Consider the following 9,876-nt stretch of genomic DNA (forward strand, 5'->3'; position numbering starts at 1 on the left):
AAGATAAATGGTACACAGGTTAGATTTACAGTCATCTGAAAATGCAACGCCATCTCATGGAATCAGAGGAAGGGAACATTTTAAAGTGTTTCCAAAGCAACCTCATCTTAGAGTAGAGCCCATAAACCAGCCCAAAACAAATCAGAATTTGGGTGAAAATACATTATTATGCTGTGCAGCAAAAATAAGACACGTAAAAAGCGTGAGGGTGGGACTGAGGACTAAACCTTGTGCAACCCAGTCGACTTTGTAAGACCTGGGCAATGCTAGGTTTTAAAAGCTGTAATGTGAAATTCAGTTGCATGACATGAGTCATAACGTGTGTTAATGAAGCAATGCCCCTGGAGATCTATGGAAAACTAGACCACCAGCTAAATATTGGTGTGTTTTACCCAGGAAGTAGGTGAGCATAGGATTATGCTGCACATATAAGTGGGTCTACTCTGCATACCTCTATTAGGCCTCTAGGATAAGTAGAAAATTAACAATGTTAAATATGTGCAGCTGAATTTAAGCATTTCTTCAAACTATATTTTTCCATTTTGGATTGTGCATTGTCCTCTACAACAGGAATATAATCTAGGTTCTGGTTTGAACAACTCAGAAATCCATTTCTATAACATGGAGTAAGTAGTAGTTGTAATATCTTTCATTCCCAAGATGCAGAAAGTCTTCTTAGTGTTGTATACAGCAATTTTTCACAATAATGCAAAGATTAGGAGAAAATAAAGAAATTAAAAGAATAACATGGATTCAGTCACATACTAGTATCTGAAAAGAAATGGAGGGAATGATTTAGTTTCACCCTCCTCCAACTCTAATATAATGAATCCAAAACTTGTCCTCGTACATCGCTCTACACACATTCAAACCTACATTCATAATTGTGTCGAAATTTGCACAATAATTACAAATGATAATATCATCCTGAAAGCAGCGTCCCTAGCTTTCAGCAGAGCTCTCTCCTCAGCCGTCAGTGAGGGTTTCTGGTTCGGGTAACAGGTCACTGTCTTGGTGTCATCAGCACACCTAGAGATGAAGCCTAGAGCAGAGGAGGTGATTTCCTCCAGGTCCGCCTGCCAATCTGTGCACTGACAACAGTCCTGGAGCACAGAGGCTGCATCCCTCGGCCACACAGTAACTTTCTTCTTCACTGGCTCGTCAGCGGACGATATGTTGGTGGCGCCAGCAGGATGGAGATGTGGCTGGAGAGGCCAAGATGCGGTGCACGCACCGTGAATGCTGATGCACACTAGTCCAGAGTGTTTTCTCCCCGTGTGGGACAGGTGATGTGCTGGTAAAAACTGGGAGAGTGTTAGTCAGTTTCAGGTGATTAAAGTCCCCCGCAACCACGTAAAACGCCTCTGGGTGCTAATGGTGTCATACAATTAGCTCACTGCAGGCATATGCTAACATTTGCGTTGTATGATAGCATGTATGATATGCTATGTTCCATCATATTGGAGGATTAGAACTGGATTAGTGAGGGACATGTAATAAATAAAGAATTGTCAGTTCATACTATTTAAAGTGATAATGAATCTTCCTATAACTTGACAGAAATCCCCACAAATCTTTAAGTGGCCTTTTAATTGCCAGATTGCTGACAGAATTTTTTTTTTTTTAGAAAGGCAAAGGGCCCTTCAAAATGAGCAACAGAAGTGAAAAAAGTCACAGACGTTAGCTTCTCAATATACCTAAATAAGTTCACTAAAAATGTCTGTATCCACACAAAATGGACGTCCCTCCTCAATGAATGATTCATTAATCTAAATTTTATTGTGTTCCTGTTTTTCTTGGAGATTAAAGGCAGGCTTGTACAAATATGGCAGAAAGTAAATAGCTTTTACTCATATGTTCGTTTATTTCACTAAGATTTATTCAACCTGTGTGCTTTCTACTTGCCATTGTTCCTGTAAAAGGCAGCATTAGTCATCACAGTTTTATTAATTTGATGTCATATTTTCAGAGCATACCGACACGTTTGCCATCTTAACGTTTCTTTCGTCTTAGAAAAAAACAAAAAAAAACAAAAACAGAAGGAAATTCTTTTGAACATTGCTGTGAAACTGATCTGGCATCCAGTGAAAAGCAAGTGAAGAGGTCACTGATGAGAGCGGACATCCTGTCCCCTCCACTCCTCTCTGAGTCCTGAACTAACAGTCATCACTGCAGCCTTTGTTCACCTTGTTGTTTACTTTTTGTTGATATTTTTTTCTTCTTTTTATGAGTCACACTTATCAGCAGTAACTGCAAGTTTGCAAGCAACTCAGGTCAGCTGAGTCAATGATTATGATTCAGTGGCTGTGTGTTTGGAAGCGATCAAGAGAGCAAGATTATCGGCCTGCAGGATTGATGGGACTTATGAATTATTAGGTGGAAGGAAAAGTAATATCGAAAAACTGGGCACTGAAGACCTGCAGGAGAAATGACCAATGACTGCAGCGCTGTGGAATAAAACAGACATTCACATGATTTATAAGGTTTAGGGAAAACCCTGGAGAAAGACCAACGCTTATGTAATTAGGGCTGGCTAGTCAAGGCCAGCCTTTTCACAACAATTGGCCATTTTCACAGCAATGTTCAAAAGAATTTCCTTCTGCTATTCCCCCCCCCCTCCTCAGTCAAGCAGAAAACTGCTCCGCTCCTGCTTCTTCGTCTAGCGAGGCCAGCTAAACTCTAGTAGGACAGTTAGATTCTCATTTGTAAAAGGCAGTAGTGACAAGTGAGTAAATGAAATTCATAAAGATGATTCACTGAGAGAGACCAGCAGGAGACGTCAAGTTTTGACTGAGGAATTGTTCTATTCAGTTCAAGTTGAACATAACAGCAAAGACCTTCTAGACTCAGAAGTTATGATTATTATAATTTAGATCTGGTGATATTCGTCTGTTATTAGTTATCTCAGTGAGCCAGACAGGTCATCTACACATAAACAGGATCTAAATTATGCATGACAATAGCAACAGGGAATTATTAGTGAACATGCTTACTGAAATGTATTTATTATGCAGATAAAAATATATATTTTCCTGATGACAGCTTCAGCATGTATGCTTTGACTTATTCTTCCACACTGTCTTTGAATCCCTTTGTTCTGAAGGCCTTGCTCTTTACTCGATTGGATTCAACTTGAGTGATAGATTGGTCTTCCTGACAGCTTTACTTTCTTTCTCAGCCAGTTGAATTTTCTGGTGTGTATTCCTGGGTACTTTACTGGCTGAAAAATCCACCATCCCTCCATCTTCACAGCCTGGGTTTCCCCCTCAAAACCTGTTAAGTCTGGCGGTCGGAGCACTCGGTCAGTCTGCCAGCAACCCACTGCGTTTTAAAAAAAAAATGTTTCAAGTTGACAGTTAATTTAATAATATGACTAGGTAATTTGTACATGATTAGAAGACATTGTTGACAACACTTAACCACACAGTCTATAAAAAGCAACAAAAAAAGCATAATTAATGTACATATACATTTTCTGCACTGTCCTAGTTAAGTAAACAGTTGTTGGCTTGGTCTTAAAACAAGCTGCTCGCATTAAGAGCTGCACGTATGTGACTTTCATGAAGACATTTTTCTTTTTTACATATTTGTCAGCACTGCTGTCATGACAGCATGTTATGAGGGAGATCATTTATAAACAGACATGTCTCCTCCACCTCCTCCTCCCTGTGCTGCTTTTGCTGCCTGAAGAAACACGCCTCTTCCGAGTCTTCCCAACCAAAACCCACCAACTAGAGCCAGGAGGAATGCCTTAGCCCTGTCAATCAATGCTAACTGTGCTTGACGATGACTTACCATTACAGGAAAACCGTTAATTGTCATCGCTGGCCATGCTAGCTAGCCGGAGCATTCATGGCATTCTCTGCTAGCTGCAGCACAACAGAGAGAGCAAGTGTGGGAGGGGGAGAGAGATGAATAAAGCCACACCAGGTTATGATTGACAGCGCTAGCTCTGATAGCTGAGCACTAGGTCAGCTATCTAGCTAACTAGTTAGCACTGGGAGAAGGCAGATGAGCTCAGTTTTTTTTTTCATATCATATTATATATAATATGCTATATATATATATATATATATATATATATATATATATATATATATATATATATATATATATATGAGATCATGTCTCAAATGTCATGACATGGTGAGTTTTAACAAATGTAAAAAAAAAAAAAAAAGTATTACAAAAGTTTAGCTTTAAGCAGCTTTAAGGCATAAATGGACTAAGCAGCTGCTTCGGGCCCCCCAGACCTCCAGGGGCCCCCATAAATGGTTACATTTAAACTCAGATCAATGTTTCTCTGGCTGGTCTGTTTAAATACCAGGCTAGCAAGGTATCCCACAATTCACTGTGTCATCAGCAGCAGCAGCAACTAACTAAACCACTTGTTTGTCACACAAATTGTTTTAAAATGTTTCCGGTGGAAATTTGGATTCTAAACCTTCATATATGCAGCCAGTTCATCAAGAATGAATATTTCCTTTCAGAACCAGCTCTTGTTAGCTAGTTTTGGACATTTACATGAAACCATGAAAGAGTTGCATGTTCATTTGAATGACCATCTTGCTCTGTGTTAGGGTGCACGTTTGCATATGATGAAGACTTGCAGGGCCTGATGCATTTTCCATCCATGATAGTTCAGGGGGGAGAACAGAGGCTACATCCACCACCAAGGGGGGGCAAAACTGTGATGTGGAGAACATGGTCATCTAGTGGAAGCCTGTGATAGAGTTTTCCACGGTAAATGCAGAGATATTTGATCAATATAAAATGGGAGGAAATGTAACCTCTGTGTTGGTCAGTTAGTCTTATTTCAGATCGGCTGGCTGTGGTGCTTCTGTGCACAGCTTTTTTTTTTTTTTTTTTTAGCACATCTGACTGACAGCAGTGGGAAGTTAAGGTAAAGAAGTAACAGATGAGCTGCATAGCAACTAAGCTAAAACATGAAAAATAACCTTTCTTGAGACCTTTTAGCATTACTTAACACGTTCTTGGAAGAAAATAAGTGCTGCAAGATTTTATGAGAGTGACATGAAGCGTGGATATGTTTACTACAGATTTGCAGAAAACATGGGTAACCTCCTCAGAAGCTGGAATCCGGAGAGGAACCGTGCAAATCTGTCATGTCGGCACCAGACTCAGACCCCTACTTAATATCCACAACCACAGCTGAGTTTATTATTTATAGAGGGCCCTTCTTCTTGGATCATTCACACTGTCTTAGTGTGTTTGAGGAGAGCTTCCACAAACATACCCTGATTTATTTTGTCCTAATTTTCTTTTTTTGTTGTTGTTTCAAAACAGAAACGTGCCTGAATTAAAACTTCTACAAGAGCAAGAGGCACAAAGCAAGGGAGATCTCCGTCACTTTTCTGGATTAAAAACTGTCAACAAAATAGTTGCAAGTCTGCAAAAGCTATGTCTGCATTTTCTGCTGCTAAATTATTAACCTCCAGCTCACTGAAGTTTTTTATTGTCTGTTTTTTTTCCCTGACTGACCCCTCTCCAAAAGGTCTGACATTATCTCAGAGGCGATTCCTTTCAGTTGCTTGGTGAGAACCTTCTGACCGCAGACGGAGCAGAGGCAGAGCACACAGCAGAAGGGCCACCAAACGTGTTCTTTTAACTTATCGGGAGAAGTGCCAGCGTTGTGTGGGTGTGATTAGGTTTGCAGCCTTGCCAGCATGACTGCTTCAAATTCTCTGATGACCAAATCATTTTGTGGCCTGTGGACCACTTGCTATGAATGAGCTACGGTTAAGTCTGGAACCAGGCGCACCCCAAGCAGATTGAAGTGAAGTCAATTAAGTTTGATTCAAAAATGCTTCGATTCCAAAGGGAAATTAAATAAATAACTGTAAACTTTGATTTTTATCACCATGGTTCTTCTCACTAAATCATTTTCAACAGTCTATTTTTAAATCAAATTAAAACACAGACTAATCTTTTTTTTTTTTAATTATTATTATCTTCATATTTGATCCCCCATATAGAGAGCTGCTTGTCTAATTTCCAACCAGAAAAGAAATTCTCAACTGCATGATACTTAGAATCTCAATCAGCCAAGGTCAATCACTTTCCAAATAATGTCATTCAATAATCTTAAAAACATTTCCTAATACAACCAGGTTCACTGGGTTTTGTTCACTGCATGATAAAGACTGTGGGATAAAAAAACTGATAAATAAAATAAACACGTGAACAAAAGGGAGACATAAAAAGCCAAGAAACCAGCAGCTGTGGTCGTAGTTTGGAAGTAGAAAGTCAGAGGCCTCTGAAAAAACCTGACTGAAGATGCTTTCCCTTCACAAGACCTTCTCACGAAGAGGATGGTCAGGGTTGTCCATAAGAATCCTTCTTTGCATCATCGTCTCCAAAGGTTCCACAGTCGCCCCCAGAACAGAACCAGCAAAGGCTCAATCAGGCTGCCGAGCCTTTTTCTATATGGACACACCTCAGAAGTTACTCATTCTCTCACTTCTTTCCTCTCTTTCCAAGAGAGTCCAGAATCTCCAGCTGACTCCAACCAAGCTCTCTGCATGACCCAGTTTCGGGTTATTTCTTGTCAATGTTATGAATTAGACAGTTTTAATAAAGACTGTGAGATGATTTTCAAAAACATTCCAATTATCCAATTTTATTAGCCTACTACGAAATGCCAAACCCTCGTGGCTAAGTTCGCTGGAAGTTATGGGGATCAACAAGACGTATTTGTCGGGCACCATGAATGGTTATATTCACGATCTTTTAACTTATTCCAAACTGTGGATGCAAAATATTTTACTGGGATCCAGAGCAGAGAGACACTTCTACCCTGGGGATATGTTACTAAACAGCCATGGCAAATCGCTGAATGCAGCATGACACAAAGTGATGAATACAAATCTGGAAATATGTGTATCTGTTGTCCCATATGTATAGGTTGGCTCTTCTGTCTGGCAGCATTCAGTATTCCCTTGCAGTCATGCTGGAGTGGCATTACACTAAGAGAGATGTGGGTCACACTTTTATCCCAGTCCAGCACTGAAAGGTGCTGTGCTCGCTCCACCTGCACCCTGAGAGCTGACTGACACTGCTATAGGTTATTTTCTGTTCCTATTTACTGTTTTTGTAGTTATTTTACATATTTTTTTTAAGATTTCACATTGTCAAAATATTAATTTGCATGCATTCAATGTTATGTTCTAATGTTCTGTAAGCTTCATAGTACTATGTCCGTTGTTCGTGAATAAATTGAGGTTTCTATAAAACAACGATATTAATGATAATACAAATTGGGGCTAGTTTGTTTTTTCCTTTAGTGATAGTTCAGAATTTTTGAAGAAGGATTTTTAGAAGTTATTTTTTACTAATAGGCTATTTAGACGTTGTAAAGTGGAAACCTACAGAGCACTGGAGGGCTAACAGCTACTGAGAGAGGCCTATTGGCCTATTGTAGCATCTTAACACACTGTTTCTCATCACTGGTGCTCAGGAACCACTGCCCTGCATGTGTTAGCTGTGTCTCTGCTCTGGCACATTCAAATGATAGCATTAGCTCCTGTGTGCCATCAAGTGCTGCAAAAGCCTGTTAATCATCAGTTCATTCATGTCAGGTATATAGCAGAAGGGAAGCACCTAATGAATGCAGGGCAGGGGTCCCTGAGGACCAGGATTGAGAAACGCTGCGTTAACCTAAACTGAGGATGAATCTGGTAAACAGCACTATATTAGAAGATATTGATCCTTTGCACTTCATCTGCCTGATGTAATGGTGCAGGAATATGGTCCTGTTTTAGTTGACCATACTTAATTCAAACTAAAGAGTCTGGATTTGTTTTTGTATTTATGTGAGGTGTGCAAGTGTGAGGTCTTACCTTTCAGAGGATCTCTGACAGAGATGCGGCGCTCCTGTCTCTGCCTTCATAGCTTTAGGCAACCAGCCGATGTTTGGTGACGTTGTTAATGAGTTGTTGGGTGGTGGGTCAGCGCCTGATGACATCAGTGAAGCTTTCTCTGGTTTCCTGGTCACCAGGCCTCAGCCTTGACACCTCACGCCTGGATTCATTATCCACAGATATCTAGCAAAGCTCCACAAACACTCTGCCTGCATTCTTTCCATCAACCTCTGAAATCAACAAACCTCATGAGAACCATCCAGCCACCCACACCAAACTTACCGTGTCCTCCAGGAGCCAAACATCCTCATCTTAGCAGACCCACTCCACCCAACAGGAAGAAAAATAAACTCAGACCTGCAAACACACCATCTTTCTCTGTGATGCTTACATCATTAACTTTTCACTTTCCATCCAGACACTGCTGCTGTGCTGGAGCTCTGCACCAGAGCCCATTTCTTGTTCCTTTTGTAAATAAATCTATGAAGTTGCAGCATGTAACGTATTTATTAAAACCGTCACTATGTTGTGACAGCATAACATCAGATAAATAATCGATGAAAAAAAAATCTACTCTCCCAGTCAGAAAGCGTTGTCAATCATGCTCATATAAGCATTGTTAAAGGTGGAGAAACAACTTACTGTTGTTACCAGAAAACTGTGTATTCACCATTGTCTGTGGCTATGCTAACTAGCCTGAGCATTCACAGCAGGACCCATTGTGGGGAAGGAGCATAACAGAGAGAAAGGGTAAGGGTGTGAGCAGCATGTAAATGATGGTGCTTGACAGCACTCAGACCCTCCTTCTGGCTCTTATTGGTTGTTTCTGACTGGCAGCTGTGTATTTCTGCAGATTGATTTTTTTCACAGATTATGTGTCTCATACTGTCACAACATGGTGACACTTTTAAAAAAGCATATTGCTTACCCAAGATGGTAGCACTTTATTTGAAGGGGTGTACATAAGACCGACATGACACTGTCGTAGACATCACAGGTGTTATGCTGAAGGAGTCTTTATGTTTTTGATTGTTGTCATGAAGTGTCATTTGGTAAATAATGATATTACCAATGCAAAGTTGTGCTATAAAGTGCATTAAAAGTTAATTTAAAGTGCGAACTTTGCAATAAACGTGTCATTATTTATTGAATATTTCATGACAACAGTCATAAACATTCATGAAGATTCCCTTCATGTTCACGACAGGCGTTATGTCATGTTTATGACAGTGTCATGTCAGTCTTACGCACATCCCAAACAGCTTAAACGGCGCAGCCCGAAGTCCAGCGGACATCGGAGATGATATGTGGAAACAACATTAATGTTTATTCAACATTTAGTGCAAAGAGTATAGAAATGACAAGGAGAGGAGTTGGAGCCAAATTGCAAATTGATGAACCCGGTAAGTTTTCAGCTGTTCTTCGTAACGTGACATAAATAGGTGCAATGATTTTTATTCAGGCAAGACTTTACGCTGACTCTAGCCACATTGCATTGCAGGTAAATTCTAGTAAAGCATTGATTAATGCCTGGTTTTGTAGCCATTATTTTGTGCCCTATGTTGGACACCAAACGGCCCGATCGAACCCGTTATACGTAGGATTTCTGTTGAGCACTGGCAAGGCATGGTTCTGGGTGTGCTGTAGGGCAGACAGGTGGGGCAGAGTTCAGCATCAGCGCCAGGTCAGTCCGCTACAAACTGCTGTGGGGCTTCATTAACCAGACTCACTCTCTTTATCTGTAGCAGTGTCTGAGGGTCCTGGTTGCCCCGACAGACAGCCCACAGGCAGCCACTGTGCAACCAGAAAGAACGCTGGCTGCTTACCAGCTGCAGCTCATTTAGTATTAAATGTTATTTGTTAGCCAAGTGTCTGTGCAACAAGAGCTTAGGTAAGGGTTATTTTTAGCAAAATTAGTGTGACCTGCAACCTGCGTCGTAATGCGACACAGGTCGCAGGTCTTTCTCCACCTCAACAATTACCACGAAGTATCTCT

At 40.6% G+C, this 9,876-nt stretch overlaps 1 long non-coding RNA gene across 1 annotated transcript; it reads right to left on the minus strand.

Moving 5' to 3' along the window:
* Positions 1–2,227: 2,227 nt before the first annotated feature.
* Positions 2,228–3,887, minus strand: LOC106942931 (uncharacterized). Its single transcript, XR_001423754.1, has 2 exons — positions 3,796–3,887; positions 2,228–3,321 (listed from the first exon to the last, which is right to left on the minus strand). It is a non-coding gene; the product is annotated as an uncharacterized LOC106942931 (long non-coding RNA).
* Between the last annotated feature and the right edge of the window lie 5,989 nt (positions 3,888–9,876).

This window comes from Poecilia latipinna, unplaced genomic scaffold, assembly GCF_001443285.1.
Source record: "Poecilia latipinna isolate Pla-1442-1.1 unplaced genomic scaffold, P_latipinna-1.0 Scaffold4690, whole genome shotgun sequence".
Classification (NCBI taxonomy): Eukaryota; Metazoa; Chordata; class Actinopteri; order Cyprinodontiformes; family Poeciliidae; genus Poecilia; species Poecilia latipinna.